The 26,545-nt window shown below is 30.7% G+C and overlaps 1 pseudogene; it reads right to left on the reverse strand.

The window, feature by feature from the left end:
* Window positions 1-2,209: 2,209 nt before the first annotated feature.
* LOC142317931 (uncharacterized) overlaps window positions 2,210-26,545 on the reverse strand; it is a 35,351-nt pseudogene continuing 11,015 nt past the window's right edge.

A 26,545-nucleotide genomic window follows, 5' to 3' on the forward strand; every position in this document is an offset into this window, starting at 1 on the left:
ATGCTATTGAACACTGTCAGAAGAAAATGACAAAATATCAGAAAAATCTGAAAACCATCTTTTGAAACAGAAAAGGGCTGATCATCTATTACTGACTACTGCTCAAGGAAGAAATAGAAAAAGTACTGATACTAACTATGAGACCCTAAAAGCACTATATTACAATATAAATTCAGATGGTGATGACAAAGCAGTCAAAGTATCATATCAGAAAGTGAGTAGGTTCATACTTCTTGCATTATACAGAATTTACAACAGAGTAGGGAATTTTGGGTAGGCAACAACCATAATCCCTTTTTTAAAAAACTAAAAGAACAATTTAAAATAATATATAATGTAAATATTTTTTTAATTTAATTTCAGAATAAAATATTTTTTATTCTTTGTATCTTAATTTTCTGAATATCCCTAATTTTCTAATAACATAAAGAGAAAACAATTTTAAAATAAAGTTATTTACTATATTTTTACAGGAGCTTTAAAAGCAATACATAAAATTTGAATTTAAATAGTTATTGTCAATACTTAAGATATAAAATAACTACAAGAGGGTGCAAAAGTAGGTATACAGTTATAATAGGTATTACTTGATTTATTATTTGTTACTTAATTAGTATGTTACTTAATTACTTAGTAGTATTTTTCAGATAATCATGGCTGGTTATTTAATTATCGACCAACGGAAGTGGAGAGTCAAACAATACTGGAACACTGAGAATCCTGAAATGATTCGACGAAAATGGGTTACAGAATTTTATACACCTCCACCAAGTAGACTAACAATTTCCAGATTATGCAATCTTTTATGCGATGGCTCCATCCAGAAATTAATAATAATAAAAACCTCTGTGCAAATGTGGTTCAGTGTAAAAACTAGATTGCAGGAATGAGTAAATGCTGGAAGGCCAGCAATTTGAACACCTCACAGGTTGTACTTAATTGTAATTGTAATTCTCATTGCGTCCTCCTAAAGGTACTGTTTTGTTTCATAATAAATAATGCATTAAGTATAAAAAATTACAACTAGCTATTAAAGAAAACTGTAGAACTCTACAACCCCCTGGTATAATTACATAACTCCAGGACAGAGCTAAATATATTATATTTATCACTTTTAACAATTATTATTCCACCCAAAACATAACCCACCCTCTGAAAGACATTTAATTTTCATTCTTATAAAACTAAACTGGATTTTTTCTTTTGTAAAGGAAATAGAAATTAAAACAGAAATTTGTAACTAGTCTTGCACATACCTTCATCAAATTACATTTAAATAAGTGATAATGAAGGCAAATAGATTTTGGCTTCAATAAAACTATGTTCAATATTTATAAGATGGGTGCCAACTTACTTTTGTAAAGCTAAGTACACTAACCATAAAAATCATAAAGCAGAATATTGATACCTTGGAGAATACATAATATTTTTATCCAGTGAGGGAATTTTTATTTCACTTGAGTATAAACAGTATATGAAGTATCGAATACACATATTTGTAGGAGCAGGTGTGAAGAAGTATATATTACCTAATAAACACCTAAGCAACAATTTTATTGGAAGTAACATCCTGAAGAAATTATGTTGGGAATAATAACTGTAACATATAATACTAATTACAAGCATATGTAAATCTAAAATAATGCAATGAAGAATTACAGTAAATATAAATCATAATGAAAGAACTGTTTCTAGCTCATAAAAAGGCTGATTTGGCACTCATCTTTTAAATAAGTACCTGATATTTATAAGATGTAAAGGTCCTAAAACGGTTTCCTATTTGAACAGGTTATAAAAATAATAAATTACAAAAAAACTTACAATAACCTCATTTTCTTTTATTTTTATTAGAAAGAATAAATTCTCAAAATATTAAAGAAAAACCATTCCAGTAAAATTAAGTGGGTATAGCTGATGCTAAATAGCATATAACTTGAACAGTACGTACACAAATTAAAAAGATTCCTTCTATGTGCACATTGGAATAATACTATGCAGAGGCTGTAAAATGCTATCCAAAAATGTTTTGTCAATTATTGTACAAAATATTTTATTACTCTTACATTATATTAACAAAAATTTAAAAACTTAAAATCATTTCAAAAATTTTAGATAAATAGTACTATGTACCAATGATTAAGATTTCATAAAACTGTAATTTTAATTCTTACAAAATTTATGTGAGTGTAATAAAACACTGACTATTATATTATGAAGATTTTAAGCCTTGTACTTTATGTTTGTGAAGTAGAATCACCCTGTATTTTCCAATCACATGCTTAACCCAGCCTCGAGAAGTAGTTGCACATGTGTTTTCAATAATTGTTGAAGCAACTGAGCTAGAATCCCCTTCATCAGGTTCTTGTTTAGATATACTTTTAATTGTTTGTGTCAGTGGTGGTGGAGGGGGTTGCTGTTTATTAGTAATCTAAACAGTTCGTAAATTGCTTAGTTTAACTGGAATAGCTGAAGGTATTTTATGTCTTTTAATATTTGGTTTATAAATGATTTCAATACTTTCTTCAGGATCACTAAATACTGCACTATCTCTATACGTTTCACTATCTATGGTGTTTTCAATTGCTTCAAATGAACGTTCATAAAAACTATCTGCCGAACCATCGCTTTCAATAATGTGTTCTTCTGTTTCCTTCTTGAATCAACCTTCTGTTGATTCTGTGTTGAATTAGATGCTACACTTCCACCGTAACCTGATGTTTTATCTCCATCATTTGATGAAGTTAAATTTGAGACTAGTGAAAGAACTGAGTACGGCCTAATGCCAAGAAGCAGCTTTTTTTGATGATGTTATCGATGGAAATAACACCCTTGGATCTGCATAATCTGACCCATGAGCAATTCGAGCCCCAAGTCCAGAACTACCTTGTTTATAAACTGGAAGATTGCTTTCTTCATCCTTTCGATGCCTTAACTTTGCTAAAGCTTGCATTAAACGACCTCTTTTTTCCATCTCTGTCTCATCTAACATTTCAGAGCTGACCCTCAAACTGGCCAATTTACTGCTTACACTTGATATTACATGTTTTAATGTAGCTTTTGTAACACTGGGTCTATAAATCTTATACTCTGGGTGAACATTAAGATGTTGCATACTTACACTGTATTCAATAGTAGTCTCTTCTTCAGTCGTGTAATCTACAGGGGTGGGTAAAGGAAACTTATGTTTCCAAGTTAAACAACTATTCTTCTCTCTGTCCATGTACTGTTCCATATCATCTAAATTAAGTTCTTGAGGTTTGTCTGAAGCAATGGTGATAGGTCTTTCTGGAGTTGATCGCCATTCAGGAGTATGACGAGTTTTTTTAAAAAAAAAAAAAAAAAAAAAAAAAAAAAAAGATTGTAGCAGAAAAACATAGCCTAAGAGGAAAGCTATGTGGTAATGATCCAGATTTTTTGCTTGTAGGACTTGCAACAGCAAGATGTTGATGTTGTTGATGAAGTCATACAGCTGGAGAAGTAGGTGAAAGTCTTAATAAGCTGCACCCAACTACTGACTCATCTGGTGAACTGTTCTGACTGGAAAATGACTGTGAACGCTTCAAGCTCATTTTCTGCTCATCTAGCAAATGAACACCTTCCCACACATGTTGCAAATTATCATACTCACCTGACAAATCCTGCCGACTCAAACTTTCCTGATCTGACCAGCAACTTCTAAGAGATCTGAAAAAGAATATTAAACATTAAAGTTTAAATTTAACTAGAAGGCCACAAAAAAAATCAAATATACGATTCTAAATTGATAATCGATAGTACAAATTTTTTCCTCAATTTATTTATCAAAAATAGTTGTGTTTTAAGATTTAAGATACTGAATGAATGAATAATGGTAATAAAATTTATTAATCTATTTTATAATTATTATTACTGCTATTTATTGTTTGTGAACAATTAGGAAAAATAAATTATGATTTTTGACAGGCAATATGTTCAATCATGTAAGCAAGTTCTTTCTTCTTTCTCTTATTTGTTGGTGTTGATTCTTCTTACTTATTGCTTATAAGCATTTAAGAAAAAAAAAAATCATATGATTTTTGACAGGCAGTATGTTCAATCATGTGAGGATGAAATTTTTATTGCTAAATATTAACTAATAGTTCCTTTCTTTTATTAATAAAATTAATAAATAAATAAAAATACAAGTATGAAATATAATTCAAATTAATGTACGCTTAGAAATTAAATAAAATAATCAGTAAATCAATTGTCAATGTACTGCTTCAAGTAGGAGAGAGTCATGGAGGGAGCTGTGTGCAGCCACCTGGTGCACCGCCATTGGTCTGCTACGCGCCACAATTTTATTGCTAAATATAAACTAATAATCCCTTTCTTTTGTTAATAAAATTAATAAATAATAAGTAAATACAAATACAAATAAAAATAATCTATGCATAGAAATTAAATTAAATAATTTGTAAATTATTTGACACTGGATTGCTTCTAGCAGGAGAGAGTTGTAGTAAGAGCCATGTGCAGTTGCCCGGCACACCACCATTGGTCCACTTTGCGCCACAATTTTATTGCTAAATATTACTACTAATCCCTTTCTTTTACTTACACGACTGCCCAAAAAGGAGTGTAATACATTTAAGATGTATGTATGTATGTATGTTTGTTTGTTCCACTGTAGCAGCTCAATGGCTGAATCAATTTAGATGTTATGACCACACATTGGAATCCTTACACTAGCGAGAGTATGATAGGCTATATAAAAAATAGGTTTAACAAATTTAAAAAAAATATATACAAGATTGTCACCCACGCTCTTCAATTATCCTACATTTAATAGCAATATTCATCACCAATGCTTTTTTTGGCAGTTGTGTTTTTAATTTTCGATATTCATCTCTTGCTGTTTGATGAGCTACATAAAAATATTATCATTCTATAATCATGATCCCAAAATTATGATTCTATAATTCACCTAACAATACTAACTATAGTCACCTATAACTAAATACTGGCTAAGGCCAGCCAGTAGTATTACACCTAAGATTATACTGATTTTGCTGTATAAAAATGGATTATAATCCTATTTCTAAATTCAATTTAATCTCTTTTGCACCTGATACTTCATTTTACATGCATTAAAAACTTAATAAGAGAATAATAAATCTAAAATTTATGAGAGATTTTATGAAAATATAGTATCATGTAGTTACATGAACACTACTAATCAATGTATAGACAATATACCATCTCCAGTAAGACTAGTTCTTTCATTAGACCAAAGTGTGCTGGATTGTGGTAGATAATGCGGACGTTGTGTAAAAGCACACTTATTCCTAACCATGATAATACTTTCATATTACATGCAGATCAATTCGTTGTGGCGGTAGTTCATGTAGTTTGAGGTTCATCTTCTTCGTCACTAGTTTCTGCAGTTGGACTACGTCTTCTCCAAACTCGTTGCTTCCTTAGCACCCCTTGAAATTCACGGTTTTGATTCAGCAGTTGGCTGATTATATCTTCCAGAGTACACTTTTTTTTCAATTTGTGGTTTCTTTGCACTTAAGTCCGATTCAGAAATTCGTATTTCAACAGTAGATTTGTTACAGCGGTTCATAAAGCAGCTAGGTTCAGATTTCCTACAAATTGTCCCACATCGATCCTTAAATAAGAAACACAATATAAGTTAACTAAACTACAAATATTATCTGAACAACCATACAAATAAAATAACAATAAACAATTTAGATAATTTATTCAGAAAATCAGATTCCTTTAGTCTATTTAAAAGTTACCATACAAACCAAATTAAATGTTAAATATTTTTCAATAACTTATTTCAAAACTGTTTTAGTAGACCTTGCAAACCACATTTAGTAATGTTGTTTTCACTAAGGTGACCGTTGATGTTGGTGTATTTCTAATTTGGTAAATACGAGGTGTGATCAAAAAATACGGTGAATAATTTTTTATTAAAAAAGTAATAAGGTTACATAGAATTCGATGAAATCTTCTTCAAAGTACTGTCCTTGGCTAGCAATGCACTTATCCCAACGTTGACTCCATGACTGGAGGCATTTCTGAAAGGTGTCTTTCGGAAGGGCTTTCAGCTGCTCGGTCGTGGCCCTCTCAATGTCAGCAATGGTGTCAAAACGTATTCCTTTAAGCACAGTTTTAATTTTTGGTAAGAGCCAAAAGTCGCATGGTGCTATATCCGGTGAGTATGGCGGATGTGGACAGACAGGAACACTTTTTTCGGCCAAAAACTCGCGAATGAGAAGCGAGGTGTGACACGGCGCGTTGTCGTGGTGAAGAAGGAAGACAATGGTCCATTTTTTTGGTCACCTTTTTCGTACGTCGTTTCGCAAACGTTGCAGTACACCCTTAAAAAGTTCAGAGTTTACAGTTGTTCCCCTTGGAACGAACTCTGATCGCACTATGCCCTCACTATCGAAAAAAACAACGAGCATGATCTTGATGTTGAATTTTGACTGACGTGCCTTTTTAGGGCGAGATGAGCTGGTTTTCCATTGGGAACTCTGCATTTTGGTCTCAGGGTCATAGCCATAGAGCCAAATTTCATCTCCAGTTACAATTTTGGCCATGAAGTCCGGATTTGCATGAAGACGACCCTTCAAATCCGTGCAAATTGACACACAATTTTCAAAATCCATTTTGCGCGACAGACACGATAAACACAAACTCACTCTAGCGGCTCTGACAGCTGACTGGCAAGCTCAAACGTGTTACAACTTGTACCTGCCTGTCCCAGTTGATCACGCTATTGGACAAATTACAGCATATGGATGTAGCGTCGGCAGTTGCCGTTATAAAAATTCATTCACCGTATTTTTTTATCACACCTCGTATGTAATAAAAATGTGATCATAAAATGTACTGGATATGAATCATGTCTGTACATTTAACATATGTTGTTATGTGTTTTTATATTGTTTATTAAATAGCTTTCAAATATGTTGGTGTTTATTTGTAAGTACAATATCAAGATTAATGTAGATTTTGTTATGGAGGGTTTTCAATTGTTCATTGAATCTTTATTTGAAGCTGCTTACATTTGATCATTGTGTAGTGACAGCAGTTCAGTTTATATATCAGGAATATTGTGTTCATTTAGTGATTTTTTTCTGTATGAATTTTGTTTTAGTTGTTATTCCAAAGGCCATATCATACTCTGACTTGTTTATACTCATAAACTATTTTCTTTAATTCTTTAACTTATATTTTTAATGTAATGTATTTTTGGTTTTGTTTATTTTTATGTTAATTTCTATTTATTTTTATAAGACTTCATCACTGAGTGTGCTGTTACATCCATTTGAGTGGGCTAGGTGTTTTATCGAGTACTTCTATGAGGTCTTCAGGTGACATAGTTAAGTTAACTCTGTAGATAATATAAATGCTCATAATTTATGTGAGGTTGAGTGGTTTAAAATGTTATGAAGGTGACCAACTTCCATTGCTGGTTTTCTGTATATTTTTTAAGTGTATTTTTGTTTGTTGTTTGTAATAGTGAGCTCAAGAAAATTCGTTTTTTTAATGTGTTCATATTCAGGTGTAAAATTTAATCGGTATAATTTGCTTATCTGTGGTAATAACTGCCTTACAATGCCTTGGTACAATAAGTTTATTCATTGTAAATATAATATGTGATCTTGTTTAATTTTGGTAAGTAACACAGTTTATCATTCTACATGTTGCAGATATTTCAGCTATACTACTGGAAATATAACCCATAGGAAAGCCGTTAGATTACATGCACATTTGTTTGAGAATATAATATTGTTTTGTAATAATGTCTAGTACTGTATTATTTTTGAGATGTATTCTTATGGTACTTCATTTGTTTTATCTGATTTTAAGAATAAAGTTTTCTATTACTGGAGTGTAAATGAATTAATGCTAATGTTACGTTATGGGGTATGATGAAGTTTTTAATTTCTTTATGTGATCTGTTTTTCTTCCTTGTAGAAAATAAAAAAAGTACTGTGATCACAAAAAATTTTGTTTTCAGATTTCAATGGAAATATCCATTTTGACCATCCCTGAATCCATTTTGACTAGTTTTGGTGTGACGTCTGTACATACATACGTATGTACAAAATGTATGTATCTCGCACAACTCAAAAACAATTATCCATAGAATGTTGCAATCGACTAGATCAATGTGTCCAAAAAAGCCAAAATAAAAAAAATTTTGGTTTTGGACTTTTTCTTAACTGCAGTAATAAGTCCTCATTGAGAGCTTTTCAACAATATATGATAAGTGGTACTTATTTTCATTGGTTTCAGAGTTATAGCCAAAAGAAATTTTAATTAATGAAATATTTAGAACTTATAAAGGGAAGTTATACATAGGTTCGAATTCGACTTCATATACATTTAAAAAAATTTTTTTTTTTTTTAATTTAAATATATTGATTTATTAATAATTGTTAAACTCTGATTGTAAAAAAAATTTTAACAATAAATAATAATTCAATAACAACAACAAAAAATAATCAGAAGTTATTAGTGAAATAAAATTTTATGTACTTTTCATTTTAATTCAATAATTAAAATCAATAGGTTATTAATATTTATTTCACTAGGTTAATAATTATTAATAAATCTATATAAAAGGTTTGTTCAAAAAAAGACCAAACGTCTTTAATTACGTGCCAACGGAGATATTTAGTGACATGCAGTTGGAAGCATTGAGTTCCTCATAACCTTCTCTCTAACCACATGTTCTTGGATTGTTGATATCTCATTTAGTTTCTGTGTTATTGTTATTTCAGTGCAACACGTTTAAGTGGTAGTAGTGATTTTTGTAATGTGTGTTTTTCAGGAGCAACAATACAACATAAAGTTTTGTGTTAAAGGGGAAAACTTTCACAGAAACTTTTCAAGTTTTGAAACAATCTTACAGAGATGATGCTCTGGGTCATATTCAATGCTGCAAATGGTTTTCACAATTTAAAAGTGGTTGTCAGCCAATTGAAGATGACCCTCGACCAAGAAGGCCTTCGACTTCAACTGATGACACGTTCAGAAAATCAACGATCTGAGGCGAGCAAATCGCTGATTGATTGTCAGAGAACTTGCAGAAAGAGTTAGCATCTCGATTGGATCATGCTGTGACATTTTGACTGAAAAATTGAATATGCATAGGCAGCAAAGTTTGTTCTGTATTTGATGAATAAAAAGCAGAAAGAACATAGAGTGGACAATTGCTGTCAACTCCTTGAACAAGCCGATGACAATGAAATATTCATGCAAAGGATCATAGCGTGAGACGAAAGCTGGGTTTACAGCTACGACATTGAGACAAAAGTTCAATCATCAAAAAATCACACATTAAAAAAATCGCTACTAACACTTAAACATGTTGCACTCATATAACAATAACAAGAAAACTAAATGAGATATCACAATCCAAGAACATGTGGTTACAGAGGAGGTTATGCAGAACACACTGCTGCCAACCGCATGTCACTAAATATCTCCACTGGCACGTAATTAAAAACGTGAGGTTTTCTTTTTTTTAAACAAACCTCGTATTTAAATTTAAAAAAATATATGTATATGAAATTTGATTCGAACCAGTGTGTCCAGGTTACGGATACAACACATCTCACTTACACCACATAACTACTTGAGTGACGTGAAACAAAATTAATGTATAAACTAATATAAAATGCTGATATCCAAAATGGATGCTTATTTTCGACAATATTATCTAAGATAAAGTCACCAGCGTTAAAATTAGTTATTAGTTCAAATAATTATAAATTACGTAGAAAATATAAGAATACTAGTGATGAAGAAAGTAAAAGGAACTATCGGCAATTAAGAAATGCTATAAACAGGAAGTGCAAACTGGCGAAAGAACAGTGGATTAAAGAAAAGTGTTCAGAAGTGGAAAGAGAAATGAACATTGGTAAAATAGACGGAGCATACAGGAAAGTTAAGGAAAATTTTGGGGTACATAAATTAAAATCTAATAATGTGTTAAACAAAAATGGTACACCAATATGTAATACGAAGGGTAAAGTCGATAGATGGGTGGAATATATTGAAGAGTTATACGGAGGAAATGAATTAGAAAATGGTGTTATAGAGGAAGAAGAGGAAGTTGAGGAGGATGAAATGGGAGAAACAATACTGAGATCTGAATTTAAGAGAGCATTAAAAGATTTGAATGGCAGAAAGGCTCCTGGAATAGACGGAATACCTGTAGAATTACTGCGCAGTGCAGGTGAGGAAGCGATTGATAGATTATACAAACTGGTGTGTAATATTTATGAAAAAGGGGAATTTCCGTCAGACTTCAAAAAAACTGTTATAGTCATGATACCAAAGAAAGCAGGGGCAGATAAATGTGAAGAATACAGAACAATTAGTTTAACTAGTCATGCATCAAAAATCTTAACTAGAATTCTATACACAAGAATTGAGAGGAGAGTGGAAGAAGTGTTAGGAGAAGACCAATTTGGTTTCAGGAAAGGTATAGGGACAATGGAAGCAATTTTAGGCCTCAGATTAATAGTAGAAGGAAGATTAAAGAAAAACAAACCAACATACTTGGCGTTTATAGACCTAGAAAAGGCATTCGATAACGTAGACTGGAATAAAATGTTCAGCATTTAAAAAAAATTAGTGTTCAAATACAGAAATAGAAGAACAATTGCTAACATATACAGGCACCAAACAGCAACAGTAATAATTGAAGAACAAAGAAAGAAGCCGTAATAAGAAAGGGAGTCCGACAAGGATGTTCCCTATCTCCGTTACTTTTTAATCTTTACATGGAACTAGCAGTTAATGATGTTAAAGAACAATTTAGATTCGGAGTAACAGTACAAGGTGAAAAGATGAAGATGCTACGATTTGCTGATGATATAGTAATTCTAGCCGAGAGTAAAAAGGATTTAGAAGAAACAATGAACGGCATAGATGAAGTCCTACGCAAGAACTATCGCATGAAAATAAACAAGAACAAAACAAATGTAATGAAATGTTGTAGAAATAACAAAGATGGACCACTGAATGTGAAAATAGGAGTAGAAAAGATTATGGAAGTAGATGAATTTTGTTATTTGGGAAGTAGAATTACTAAAGATGGACGAAGGAGGAGCGATATAAAATGCCGAATAGCACAAGCGAAACGAGCCTTCAGTAAGAAATATAATTTGTTTACATCAAAAATTAATTTAAATGTCAGGAAAAGATTTTTGAAAGTATATGTTTGGAGTGTCGCTTTATATGGAAGTGAAACTTGGACGATCGGAGTATCTGAGAAGAAAAGATTAGATGCTTTTGAAATGCGGTGCTATAGGAGAATGTTAAAAATCAGATGGGTGGATAAAGTGACAAATGAAGAGGTATTGCGACAAATAGATGAAAAAAGAAGCATTTGGAAAAATATAGTTAAAAGAAGAGACAGACTTATAGGCCACATACTAAGGCATCGTGGAATAGTCGCTTTAATATTGGAAGGAAGGTAGAAGGAAAAAATTGTGTAGGCAGACCACGTTTGGAATATGTAAAACAAATTGTTAGGGATGTAAGGGTATACTGAAATGAAACGACTAGCGCTAGATAGGGAATCTTGGAGAGCTGCATCAAACCAGCCAAATGACTAAAGACAAAAAAAAAAAAAAGGGTGAATAATAAGTTAAAAAACCTAATAAATTAGTTCAGTTATAAAAACAGAAATTACCCATTAAAATCTGATGTTATTTCTCAGTTATAATTTTCAATTTATATTATTTATCAATCATTACACTGTTTCACTTATATTAAAAATAAAGTGCTCAAAAATGGTGTTTTACACATATATCTATCTTTACTGAATATTAATGTGTAATTATTTTTTGGTAAATATTGTGCGAGTCAAGGTTTATTTCTAATAAAGGATAAATTAATCATAATTGATACAGAAACCTTCTTTAAATCCTTAAAACTAAGTTTCCAGCCTCTTCAACTGCTGAAACTTTTATCGGTTTATGTCGGAAAATCTTTAGTATTTTATAAAAATTCATCCGAATTTATAGACGGAGACGTGTATAATTAATGAAGAGAATTGTGTGAATAATATCATGAAATTAATAGGTATGGTTTCATTTCTTCTTAATTAGAAAGACTTTTATATTAAATTGGGTTTGAAAGTTGGTATGAATCGGTTAGACATCCTTTCAATAGTCTAATGAGTTTCATATAGGTGAGGTGCTGTTGTTTTATTTGAAATTTAAAATGGTATAAAGTTTTTCATCGCTACTCCTGTTTCGCTCAAAATAATTTTTTTTTCTAATTATACCTATTGACATGACCGATACAACTGTGAATTTTTATCTCACATGGTGTTACAGGGCAACAGTGATTAAAATAAATAAAAGAATGTATTTATTCTTCACTCTGTATTTGTGATTATTATCTATTCTTTCAAGTTCCATGGATAGCAAAAAAAAAAAACTCCAGAAGTACTTTGAAAAATAGTAAACGCTACATCTTGACCGGAGTAGAATTAAGAAATAAAAATGAGAAAAGTTAAATTCCATGTTATTACAGAAAAGTATGACACTGTGCAATCATATTGATTATATGTGAGCATAAATAAATAAATAAATTTGACACTGGATAAAATAAAAATAATGAAGCCATCAATTATATATATTGTTTAAAAATGAGATCAACTGCATTTTAAAACTAGCAGTCAGCAAATTCAGCTTTATTGGATTAGTAAATTTATAAAAATGGTAAAAATATTTTGTTAAAATAAATAATTAATTTTCAATTTTAAGAAAATAAATTTGATATGGCTGTTGTATAACATGACGCTGTACATTAATATTAAAAAGTTATGCTTGGTTAGATACATAATATTGATGGAGTATTACACTACTCTTAATAAAAATAGGTCTTAATAATAATTCAACTCGTATGAGGTGAAGGTTACATCAGCAATTACTGATAGTTAATGTAACGGTAATTGTTGGAAGATAAGTAAATTACGAGGTGAAATGATAGGATCGACATATTGAGAAAATATTTGCGACTAATTTTCATAAATATTTTAAACGAAATAATGTGCTTGAATCAACAGCAGCTTTGTAAAATTTATTATAAATTTAAGTAGTAATCAATAACCGATGATAATAATATCGGGGTTAACAATATCATTTATATCAGTAGTGGTTTTTAGAAGAAACCTTAATTTCGTTCGTTTTGTCGATAATTTAGTTTTAATAGAAAAGTAATTTTTTTCTTGGAACACATAAGAACTTTTAAAGAATTTATACAATTTAAACTATTTTTATTAATTAAAAAATAGCTATTTACAATTTTATTTGATCTTTTAGATAAAACATGTACAAGTATATTGAAGTAAAATAAATAACCCAAAATGTTATCTAAAATTATCTTATAATTTCGGTGAAAATAAAATACATTATGATATTTCTGCGTATTTTTTTTGTAAAAATGGTTGAAAATAAAATTAAATTATAAATGTTTTATTGACTCCAGAACAGCATCTTTTTTTAATAAATATTGATATGCCATACGTGTATTTCAGATCTGCTCTACAAATATTTGCGATTATAGTACAAAAAATAATTCCTGAAGAATTTCCTTTCTTGCCAACAACTTGCTTTATGAAACTGGACTAGTATTTCATTTGCTTTTCATAGCGAAGTCATGTGGTTTTATGTAAAACTCTGCACACTGCATTCGCTACCGTTCGGAAAACGGTAATCTGGCTCTCAATCAGCAAACATTCAGAAACAATTGAGAACGATTGGCTGTGATTGAAAGAAGATCATAAATGAAATTTCAGAGATTTAAATTAAAGGGGAAATTCAGTCGGTACAGAACAGTCAATGCCAACTGACAACGTTTGCAGGAAACGTTACTGGAAAATTTGCGCTGAGGATCCCCACTGCTGTTTTCGTGTTTCACGAAAACCATTCTGGTTTGCTAAAAGAACAACTTTGATTTTATTGAAGAGAATCATAACTCTAAATGAGTGCTGGATCTACGGTCATGTAGCTTAGGAGAAGATACAATCATGTCAAAGGAAAACGCCCATCTTCGTGGGTGAAAGGCATAGCAATCGCAACGCACCGTTTTATCGACCACTAGATCGCAATTCAACTTGAGAATATTTCTCAGACGACCATAGTTATTATAAAGTGATGTATTTGTGTGTCACTTACGCACACACCCTTTTGCGTTTTACTACGAAGTAAGAAGTTAAAACCATAAGTGAGAAGATTTAAAGGCTTCATTTTGACCATAATTGTCTTGAAAAATTGTTTCTTTTTTCTTGTAAGATATAATTGATCTGAATATTTTATTAAATTTGTACTACAATTCATCTCGATCCAACTGGAAAATTAATATTAATTGATTTACGATCTCATTTACAACCTATAAAAAAAAATCTTTTCAATTATCAGATATAAAAACAGTAATAGTAAATTCTAATTATAAAATGTTTGGTTAAGAAATGCTTAATTTTATTGTACGTGGTATAATTGTGGAAAAATAACGAAAATTATAGTCAGTAAACTATTTTTGTACATTTCTTTTATTTTTAATACAAAATGTTTTAAAATGAATATCGGGTTTTTAAAGGTGTGTAATATTTCTTAATTTTCATGTACATTGGTTAGTTATACATGAAATGAAAGAGCAACTTGAAACTGTTTTAGCTGGATGCAAGCTCATAAACTGTAGCAAAAATCATAAATGCTTGTAATAAATATGGCGACTCTCCCTTCCAACATAAAGCGTTCTGTGTTTTGCAGTTTGCAAAGTGTAAATGTGTATTTACCGTTCAACGGGCGTTCCGTTTGAAATACATTTGTGATTCCCCCCAGTGACCAACTTTGATTTTGTTGAAGAGAATCATAACTCTAAATGAGTGCTGGATCTATGATCATGTAGATTAGGAGAAGATGCAGTCATGTCAAAGGAAAACGCCCATCTTCGTGGGTGAAAGGCATAGCAATCGCAACGCACAGTTTTATCGACCACCAGATCGCAATTCAACTTGAAAATATTTCTCAGACGACCATAGTTGTTATAAAGTGATGTATTTGTGTGACCCTTACGCGCACACACTGTTTTTTGTTTTACTACGTAATAATTTAAAATAGTTTATACCATCTACAATCGTAGGTGGTATAAACAATTTCAGTCCACCGGCTGTATTTGTAAATGGAAAAGTACTGGACTACCGAGTGTGCCCTAATACAATGTTGAACGTGTAAGAGTCCTATTGTGCGTAGTCCTAGGAAATTCATTAGGAAGCCTAGCCTTAACTGAAAGGCTAACAAATTAGCTGTTCCAGTGACGTCTGTGTGAAGGGTTTCAATAAAACGCTTTTAAGTGCATCCATATCGTCTGCAGCTGTTAAAAGCTCTAAACCCTACAGATTATGTTTTGCATGTTAGCTTCGCAAAAGAGATGATGCACCGTGACGAAAACTTTCTTTATCGCGTCGTATCGATGACGAATCAACATTTCATGTTAATTGAAAAGTAAACTCACATAAAGTATCTGGGGATCAGAGAATCCTCACTAAATATTTCTGCGTGAACGAGATCCCGTTTTATGTGCCGTATCCTGACGAAAAGTATACCAACTTTTTTTTTCGCGGAAGCAAGCGTGTCTGGAATGAACTAACTTCATATGCTACACCTATGGCTCTTTCTTGAACTGCAGTACGAACCGCAGAAATTTATTTGACAGTAAGATAGTGCTCCTTCTCATTGGCACAACGCTATACGGGATCGGTTGAATGAAATTCTCTCCAAACTCTGAATCGTTCGCCGGAGACCAGAAGGGCTTGTTTGACGTGGCCTTCACGTTTGCCCGATCTGACCCCGTGTGATTTTTTTTTTATTTGGAGGTTAATAAAGGATCAAGTATATACGTCATCGTTACCGGCTGACCTAACCGACTTCAGACAAAGGATTGAGGCCGCTTTAGCATCAATTACTACGGGCTTGCTGATTAAAGTATTGGATGAACTTCCTATCGGCTAGATGTGTGCCGTGAGACGAATGATGCTCAAATTGAACATTTATAAAGAAAACTGATTAAGTTTTTCTTTCATTTTATTTATAATTTATCAATGTACGTAAAACTTAGTGAATATTACATACCATTAATCCCCCGATATTCGTTATGAAACATATAATATATAAATTCCTCATGCCGTATTATTCAACGGTTCTAGTGCTTTGGTTTCATTTTTGTAAATATCTAATTTATAATTGTTAAGGGTCCTGTTTACAGTAATCTATTTTACATTTGTTTATTCAGGTAGGTAGAAAATGTACAAAAACCAAGCAATCGACTAGAGTATGAATTTGCTAAAAATTCTGAACAAACGTATCCTGTTGTCTATCGCTCGCTAATCGTAGGGGGAAAGTATGTAAGGTAAAAATATGTTTAATAGAAAATAGCAAATCGATTAAGTTCAAGTATTTGTTTTGAAGGTATGGAAGATTTAAAGCTATCCTTTGTCCTGAAAACACTAAACTTTTAGTTAAATCCACTTATGAAGTGAGTATAATAAATGAAAGGAGTATAAAAAATAAAGTAAATATCCACAAACTTAGAAGCAGTAAAATCAGACATAGAAAAAACTACTGTGCTCTTAAAAGCATAGTAGCAGAAGTGGCAGAGCACTTAAGTGTTCTGTCACTTCACTGTAAGGAAAATCATCCCTTAAATATATGAATCTAAACGCATATAATTGTAAGTGCATGTTACGTTTTTAGTGTGTAAAAATGAGATTCCGGTACCTTAATAATTATAGCGTTAGTAATAATAAGTCCGAACTTTCCACAAACATTAAATGCCGTTGAATGCAGCTGACTAATCAAGAAATAAATCTGTAACAAAAAAAATAAGAACTGCTAACAAATTGCATAAAAATCAAAATAAACTTTTAATGGTGGAAGCCACATTTGTCCAGTTAATATTTAGAGTGCACCATTTTAATCATAACCTGTAACCACAGCATGTAAAATATGGTTTCTCATTTCTCATCGAACATATCAAAATTTTATAGGGCTACTTCAACAGCTTTATCGTTTATTGAAATTCAACAAGCAGTAACTGCAAGAGCATTCCAGTAACCCTACCGTATGATTAATATTCATATTCTTAATATAGTCGAAATGATGATTTATTCATAAGAGGAACATATTTTTTATATTGTGTTCATATTCGTATGTTCTATTTAAGCATTTTCAACGAAACCCGTAGAAAATAAAACCCTTTCGTGGTCCATAACTTGTAAAAAGATCCTGAAATATAAATACGTAATTAATTATATATATATATTAATTATGGATATATCGCTTCAAAGGTTGTAAAATTTGAAGCTTGCATTTAAAAATTTCGAAACTCACATTCTGTTGCTTTTTGAACGATATTACTTAAGCGTTTATAAAGGACAGAAATATTATAAATGGGTTATTCTAGACAATATTGCTTTGTTAGAACTTATGATAATTATTAGTATTGGAAGATATTTACTGAACACACAGTCATCCAAAACTTTTACTTCTTTCTAAACTCACGTTTTTTTCAAAATTTATATCGTTTTGGCCATGTACATTTTTCTATTGAGTGTGTACTATCCCAACACAGAAATCTAAAACGAGTAAATAAAACTTTTCAACTTACAGGTGCATCCACTCGCAAACATCCACTCAAGATAAAAATTTATTTTTACCTCATCCTTTAAGTCGTCATCAATTAGAACCGTGTTCATTTTTAGTAAATCCTTTATCATAGCACGAACCTGGAAAAGATAAATTATGACCATTATTAAACGTTTAAATGATTTTTAAAATAGCCATGTTCAACACAAAAATAACTATCGATATTAGGATAAATAAATTGTTACGATCCTAAATCAATATTTTTTTTTGCTATATAAATGCATGGTTTTAGTTCAAATATGAAATATTTGTGAACATTAATCTATTGTAAGGTTTCACACAAAACATTAATTAAGCAAAATAAGATATTTGTTGAGGATAGCAGGTGTTCTCGCCTTCTGATATCAAGCTTTGAGATTTTATTTAAACTCAGTTATTTATTTATTTTACAATTAAAATTTCGCCGTGTATGATAAAACCTCAACATATATTTATACCAAGTCAGCTTACCAAAACATTTCTAATTCAGGAGAGAAGTATTGTTTGGCTAATGATAAAAACAATTGTGTAGCTATAACTGCCAGACATTTTATTGAACATAATTACGTTTTTAAAAAGATGGACGAAGCAGGAGTGATATAGAATGCCGAATAGCACAAGCGAAACGAGCCTTCAGTAAGAAATATAATTTGTTTACATCAAAAATTAATTTAAATGTCAGGAAAAGATTTTTGAAAGTATATGTTTGGAGTGTCGCTTTATATGGAAGTGAAACTTGGACAATCGGAGTATCTGAGAAGAAAAGATTAGAAGCTTTTGAAATGCGGTGCTATAGGAGAATGTTAAAAATCAGACGGGTGGATAAAGTGACAAATGAAGAGGTATTGCGGCAAATAGATGAAGAAAGAAGCATTTGGAAAAATATAGTTAAAAGAAGAGACACTTATAGTCCACATACTAAGGCATCCTGGAATAGTAGCTTTAATATTGGAAGGAGAGGTCGAAAGGAAAAATTGTGTAGGCAGGCCACGTTTGGAATATGTAAAACAAATTGTTAGGGATGTAGGATGTAGAGGGTATACTGAAATGAAACGACTAGCACTAGATAGGGAATCTTGGACAGCTGCATCAAACCAGTCAAATGACTGAAGACAAAAAAAAAAAAAAAAGAATATTTAATTTTTTTTTTAAATCTGACTTACCATGTTGTTTGATCTGGTGGATAAAACACTACAATCACGTACACTGAAATATAATATATAATCCATAATCCAGTTGGAACATGATCTTTTAATTTAAATGAAAAAATTATCATCGGTGTAATTGCATATCTGGTATAAAAATGATTAAACAAACGTTCCCATCTGAATGCATTTTTTACTTCAGAAAAATATTCATTTAAATCATAATGCAGCAATCTTACTTTTTCTATAAATTTTGATGGCGTATCATGTTCTAATGTGCCTCGTCTAATATTTTCCTTGAACGTAGTTAGTAAATGATGTAAAATTTTCATCCTTTTTTGTAGACATGATAAAAACACAACGTTCAGTACGAAACACATGTGCATTGGGAAAATCATTAAAAAATAAAACAAAATTGTTTGAAGCACATGAATGTTCAAATTTATGTATTGTAGGTAAGTAGATACTAATATAGCTGGGATGATGGTTACGAATAAACCAATATTAACGTATTTATCGCATTCGTTTTCAAAATATCTATTAAGATTGTAGGAGGGAAAGTCAGACTGCACACGTTTATCAAATCTTTCGATTTTGATAAAAATATTATTAATATTCTTAAACAACGGTATGAATGTCAGTTGTTGTAAAATTATAGTCCACGAATAAAAATACATTAGAAAATTTGCTAGTTTAGAAATTGACGTGTTACTGGCATATGTATTTATGCCGTGAAAATATAATGGAAAGCACAAGTAGGAATAACATATACCTAAAATTAAATACGAATACCAAAATTCATAACACTTCCAGTCGTATCTGAAGTACCCAAATTCTGCTGTTGTTATTTTTAATGGAAGTAAACAAAACAATCGAAAAATATTTAATACTACTCGAACTGAATTATATAAAAACGAATGTGAGTTGGTCATCTTCTGTTATATCGATATTACAATTTATTGTGTTCCAGGATTAACGAAATAAAATTTATTACATCGAAAAGAATGTTTTTCATATAACATATAGAAGCGTAAGTGCACCGATACTTTTCAATAAATAGAATAAATTATAAAATTACATATGCACTTTATGCAATATACTTCATGATAAAAGAGCAATCTTATAATTTATCTTTTAATAAAACAGTTTTGTTAATGGGTTTAAAAGTGTACTGCTATGTAACTTAATAATTTAATGAATTTTTAATTTGTCTTGAACAGTTATAATACGTGAAAAGAGATTCATATATTATCTAAAAGTAATATACAAATGTTGAAAGGATAGAAAATGGATTCAGAAAATGGATAAAAATAGTACGTTACCTTAGACGATTACTAGGAAAATATTTAAAAAAATATATAATACAACAATAATAACGATAAACTGGAATTTGGGATCGGAAAATTAATAGTTTGACTCATTTTTGTTTTGTTTGTATAAAAGATTTTGAAACATTTTCTCATCCCCCAAAATTAAATGTCTTTTCATGGAAGAGTTTATCTCATCGCATAAATTAAGAACAGATATTCAAATAAACTCACGACTACTCTTTTCCTCATTTGCAGAACAATGATTTATTCAATTTACGAGCAGAACCAGCATTTTCATTGTTAAGGACTAGTTTGAAATAAAGGAACTTTTCTTAAGCACTGCTTTTCCTCAAATTGCATCTTTATACTTTTGAGAAGAACATCTTTTTCAAATACACTCTATTATAAAATATCTTTTATATAATGAAGAAAAAAATGTTTCTTCAATTTTTATGTTTTAAGAGTACTATGAATGGAATATATAATCGTTACGTTAAGCTTGGATGTAGCGAGCTATTTGCGGCTACTCCTGCATTATGCAGGAGTAAGTAATCTTAAGTATGTTATCTTCTAGCATGAAAAATTGCGTTCCAGAACGCCTGTAAATGGCAATTGTCTGAACTTTTCAACCGACGCGATTATTTTTATTTCACCAATTCATATTAGTATTAACGATATCACTGTTCGGCCGATAAAGAATTACGTAATTACCACGCTTTACGAAACCCAGTAAGAGACGTTAATACATTGTACAGTCAACGCTATTGGCTTTCTTTCTACTACATCACTCTACTTATTCTATTTACTACACTACTTATTTTTATCGTGTGCTTAATTATTTTCTAAATTTACAGTTATCTATGTCTACTTAGTGCAAATCGCAAACCTAATTAGTAAAATTTCATCGCGTTTATCAAAAGAGCTACTGCGTTTTAAGCCCAGTATTATTTGTTATTGATTTTCTACAGCTAAATTTTTCAGAATTTGGTCTTTCTTGGAACCGTCGAACGGGTCACTAAATAGAACAAAGGATTCGTTTTAACCCGTTACAATGTCACACGCACTGGAAAAAAGAATGGTATTTATTCTGTATTGAATATTATGACGTTTACATTTTTTTAGTTTATGTTCCAGCAAAGTTTCTTTCTAAGAGGGATGAAATTTATCAGAACTGACACGGTAACAGCTATAGATATTATCCTGTACCTTAGTTTCCAGAAGCTTCAGTGGCAAAAATTACGTTCTATTTATATTTTTGTAATTTTTATTTTTACAAAGTAAATTTTCAGTTCATTCAAAGGCGTATTATTTTACTGGGTTAAGATAATTTTTACTTGCCCGTTCATTTTAAATCTCATTAAGCAAGTACTCCTTATTATCTGTTATTAATATTATGGCCGATTACTTTTATTTTTATATAGCTTAGTTTTTTTAACTTTTCCGCTTGTAGAAAATACATTATTTTATAAACTTTCTAACTTATCGTACAAAAATTGATTCTTTTTTCTTGTAAGATATAATTGATCTGAATATTTTATTAAATTTTTACTACAATTCATCACGATCCAACTGGAAAATTAATATTAATTGATTTACAATCTCATTTACAACCTATAAAAAAAAATCTTTTCAATTATCAAATATAAAAACAGTAATAGTAAATTCTAATTATAAAATGTTAGGTTAAGAAATGCTTAATTTTATTGTACGTGGTATAATTGTGGAAAAATAACGAAAAGTATAATCAGTAAACTATTTTTGTACATTTCTTTTATTTTTAATACAAAATGTTTTAAAATGAATATCGGGTTTTTAAAGGTGTGTAATTTTCTTAATTTTCATGTACATTGGTTAGTTATACATGAAATGAAAGAGCAACTTGAAACTGTTTTAGCTGGATGCAAGCTCATAAACTGTAGCAAAAATCATAAATGCTTGTAATAAAGATGGCGACCCTCCCTTCCAACATAAAGCGTTCTGTGTTTTGCAGTTTGCAAAGTGTAAATGTGTATTTACCGTTCAACAGGCGTTCCGTTTGAAATACATTTGTGATTCCCCCCAGTGACCAACTTTGACTTTGTTGAAGAGAATCATAACTCTAAATGAGTGCTGGATCTATGATCATGTAGCATAGGAGAAGATACAGTCATGTCAAAGGAAAACGCCCATCTTCGTGGGTGAAAGGCATAGCAATCGCAACGCACCGTTTTATCGACCACCAGATCGCAATTCAACTTGAAAATATTTCTCAGACGACCATAGTCGTTATTAAGTGATGCATTTGTGTGTCCTTTACGCGCACACAATGTTTTTTGTTTTACTACGTAATAATTTAAAATAGTTTATACCATCTACATTCGTAGGTGGTATAAACAATTTCAGTCCACCGGCTATATTTGTAAATCGAAGAGTACTGGACTACCGAGTGTGCCCTAATACAATGTTGAACGTGTAAGAGTCCTATTGTGCGTAGTCCTAGGAAATTCATTAGGAAGCCTAGCTTTAACTGAAAGGCTAACGAATTAGCTGTTCCAGTGACGTCTGTGTGAAGGGTTTCAATAAAACGCTTTCAAGTGCATCCATATCGTCTGAATGAGGATGATATGTATGAGTGTAAATGAAGTGTAATCTTGTACATTCTTAGTTCGACCATTCCTGAGATGTGTAGTTAATTGAAACCCAACCACCAAAGAACACCGGTATCCACGATCTAGTATTCAAGTCCGTGGAAAAATAACTTGCTTTACTAGGGCTTGCACGCTGTAACTCTCGACTTTCCAAATCAGCTGATTTGGGAAGACGCGTTAACCACTAGACCAACCCGATGGGTATAGCGTAACATGTACCTAAACGAAAGGATTGGTCTTTTTAACCGCTAGAATTTATTCTACCCCACCAAGAAGAAACCCAACGAACGAATTTAATACATTTCAGCAATAAAATTGTTAATATCCTTTAGCATTTTCTTCCTCATAATACTTAATCCAGTTACTCGTCCGATTAATTACATATCCTTTAAATTTCTGAATTTGCAGATATATTCCACGTACCTAACTGTATTATATTTTCACATTTGATAAATAATTTTCTAACATTATAATAGATTTATCTATACCACTATATAAAGAGGAAGAAGGTCATTTTGTTCAGGATAAAGCAAAAAAAAAAAACCACCCGATGTATCGCTAATAAATTTTTACCCACTTTTTGGATATTTCTTTCATTTCGAAAAGAAAAATATATGTATATAGTAGAGGTGGTTTGCCGGTCGAAGCAAAAATATTAAATAATTGAATTAATGAACTGTGAACAGGGTTTGAACTGAATGATTCTAAACAATTAAATAAATAATATTACATAATAATAGAAATAAATTTTCATTAAATAAAGTAATCTATCTGTATTTTATCCCGAAAAATTTATATACGTTTTATTTATATATATTTGTATTACTGGAGATTTGCCGGTTGAAGTACAAACTTTAATGAATTAATGAATTTTGATGTCTATTACTGTGTGAGCTGGGTTTGAACTGATTGATAACGAATATCTAAAAACCAGTTTCTAGATTTTTTGAAATTGCAAGTTTCAAGGGTTAAATGGTTTTTGGAATTTTCTTTTTAACCCTGTTGTTTCTTTAATTTCTCCGTAACAAATGAAGAAAACAACCTGATTTTTAGTTACTGTATACCGATAAACCATTTTATAGATTTTTGAAATTCGACTTTGAAATGTGATGAAAAAGGTAAAAAAAAATTGAAGAATGATTAATTTTCCCGATCCCGACAACAGTTAGCGAGAAATTAACTGGGAATGGGCTTGCAAATAATCTTCAGTTATATATATGTAAAAACCGTTCCGGTTTTTTAAATCCGATTTCTTTAAGGGGTACTTAATACAGCCAGTGCCACCGTTACTGTATATGTGACTGGCTGCAACTGCCTCCCGTTACTTGACTAAAAAATATAAAATAAAAAGGCTGACCGCTACGGTAAACGCATGTAACAATGTAGCCCGAGCGAAGCTCCTACGGGTCGTTAGTTTATAAATATTTGAACTGCGAAAAAGTTTAAACTTTTAAATAATTAACTACATATATACCTCGAGATGTTTATTCCTTTTAAAATCATCTTATTAAGCCATTTCTGTTCCCCAAACGTTTAAATTATTATCACGGTTTCCCTAAAACATGAGTATACTTCTCGAACCACCTCGGTTCTTGTGAAGCGGTGTCTTGAAGATTTATCAGAAATATTCCTACCGGTTGATCAAGGTTCATTGACAATTTCTAACGACAAATATTATTGTACGAGTTTGACAGCTTCCCAAATGAAACCGATAACCTTATGAAAATTTTCTTATTTCAAAATATATGTATTTTAATACATCAGGATAATAATAAGGTCACATCCAGTTTTGAAGTATAATAACTATTCAAGTATTTTATTAAGTTAATTTTTTCTTTGCTTCATAACTCATGCGTTTTGATCAGGTGTACATATACAATTTTAATGGATATGCTGATTTAAAAGAAAGAGTTTTTATTACTGTCATCGTTGTTTACCTTTTGTTAATGTTTATTAGTAAAGGGTACACTTAAGTTGTAATGTGAACCGGCTTTTTCACAGATAATAAAATTTAATTTAAGCCGGTTATGTTCTCTGCCGCATTATCGCTTGTGAATCACTGGGAGTGAAAAAAATAGCACATTCTGTCTTTACCTTTGCGGGTTATGTTGAGAATTTACTGTCAAACCATGCTGTTGCACGTGTTTATAGGTCTTTCTACTTACTAATCGTGGCTCTGGTGACTACCGGTTCTTTACAGTTTTTATTATATCAATCGAAAGCGTAACATTTTTTAATAATGAAAAACAAATGCGATGAAGAACCTTTTGAAGATTTTGATATCAACATATACCGTATATTTAATTATTTCAAATAGCAGAACAATTGCAGGGAGAAATGTATCGACTTATAAGGGCTTATTTTGAAAAATAATAATAAATTTAATAATTTTATTAAGTTAAACTTTCGTTATTTCATTTCTAAAGCATTTTTATCAAATGTATATGTACACTATTGGTCGATGCACGCATATAAACGATGGCGTTTGTGTTATTATCACTGGTGTTGACCTTCGGTTCGTGTAAATGAAACACTTAAGTTGTATTATATACCATCTTCTTCAGCGATGATAAAATTTAATTTAAGCCAGATATGTTGTTCTCCGCATTACTACTTGTAAATGACCGACTGTGAAAAAAAATAGCTGATCCGGTCTCTACTTTTCTAGGGTTTTAGTAGAATAAATAAAGATAATTAATGTTGAAAGAATAATTATTTTATTAAATTACATTTTGGTCATGATTTGTTGATGAACTCCATTAATACTTTTATTTTTTGGAGATACTAATACTAAGATTATTTGTGTGTGCGGGTGTGCGCGCGCATTTTTTCATACAATATACGATAAAATCAAAAATGAAATGAAGTTAATAGTCTTTAATAATATAAATCATTAAATCTTCATTTTGTACTTAATTGTCTTGAAAATTTTATTATTTTTTCTTTTAATTTATTTGGTATCAACGTTTTATAAAATATGTATTACAATCCGTCGTTATCCAACTGGAAAATTAATATTAATTGATTTACAATCTCATTTAGAACCTAAAAAAGAAAGAAAAATTTTTATCAGTAAATATATTATAAAAGTAGTAGTAAATTCTAATTTTTTAGTGTTTGGTTAAGAAATGCTAAATCCTTAATTTTATCGTAAAATATATAATTGTGAAAAAATAACGAAATAAATAATACATTACTTTTTTTTGTTTAGACCCCATCAATTTTTCAAGCAGTTTTATTCGTCGGCTCTACTGCTACTTTTATGATCTGTGGTTTCATTTTTGTAAATATCTAATTTATAATTGTTTAGGGTCCTGTATACAGTAATGTATTTGAAATCTGTTTATTCAGATAGGTAAGAAATGTTCAAAAATAAAGGGAGCGACTAGTACATAAATTTACTAAAAAAAAGTCTAAACAAACGTAATTTATATCTTATAATAGTAGGTGAAAAAAATATTTTACATAAAAATATTTTTAATACAAAATAACAAATCAATTAATTTTAATTATTTGTTTTAAATATCTGAAAGATTTAGATCTTTTGTCTGGATAAGTCCTGAACACAAAAAGTATTTTTTTAAAAATATGATATAAAAATATTTTGATTAGAGCAGTAACACAAATTTTACTGCAATTGAGATAAAAAATACAATAACGTTATGGAGATTTAGTTTTGATTTATGTAACTCTTTAAATAATGCATTTATTGCAGTTCAAAAAGCGCAATCATTTTATTATAAAATCAATTTATAAAAAAATTATTCTCC

The sequence above is a fragment of the Lycorma delicatula genome, chromosome 1, assembly GCF_047948215.1.
Source record: "Lycorma delicatula isolate Av1 chromosome 1, ASM4794821v1, whole genome shotgun sequence".
In the NCBI taxonomy this organism is placed as follows: Eukaryota; Metazoa; Arthropoda; class Insecta; order Hemiptera; family Fulgoridae; genus Lycorma; species Lycorma delicatula.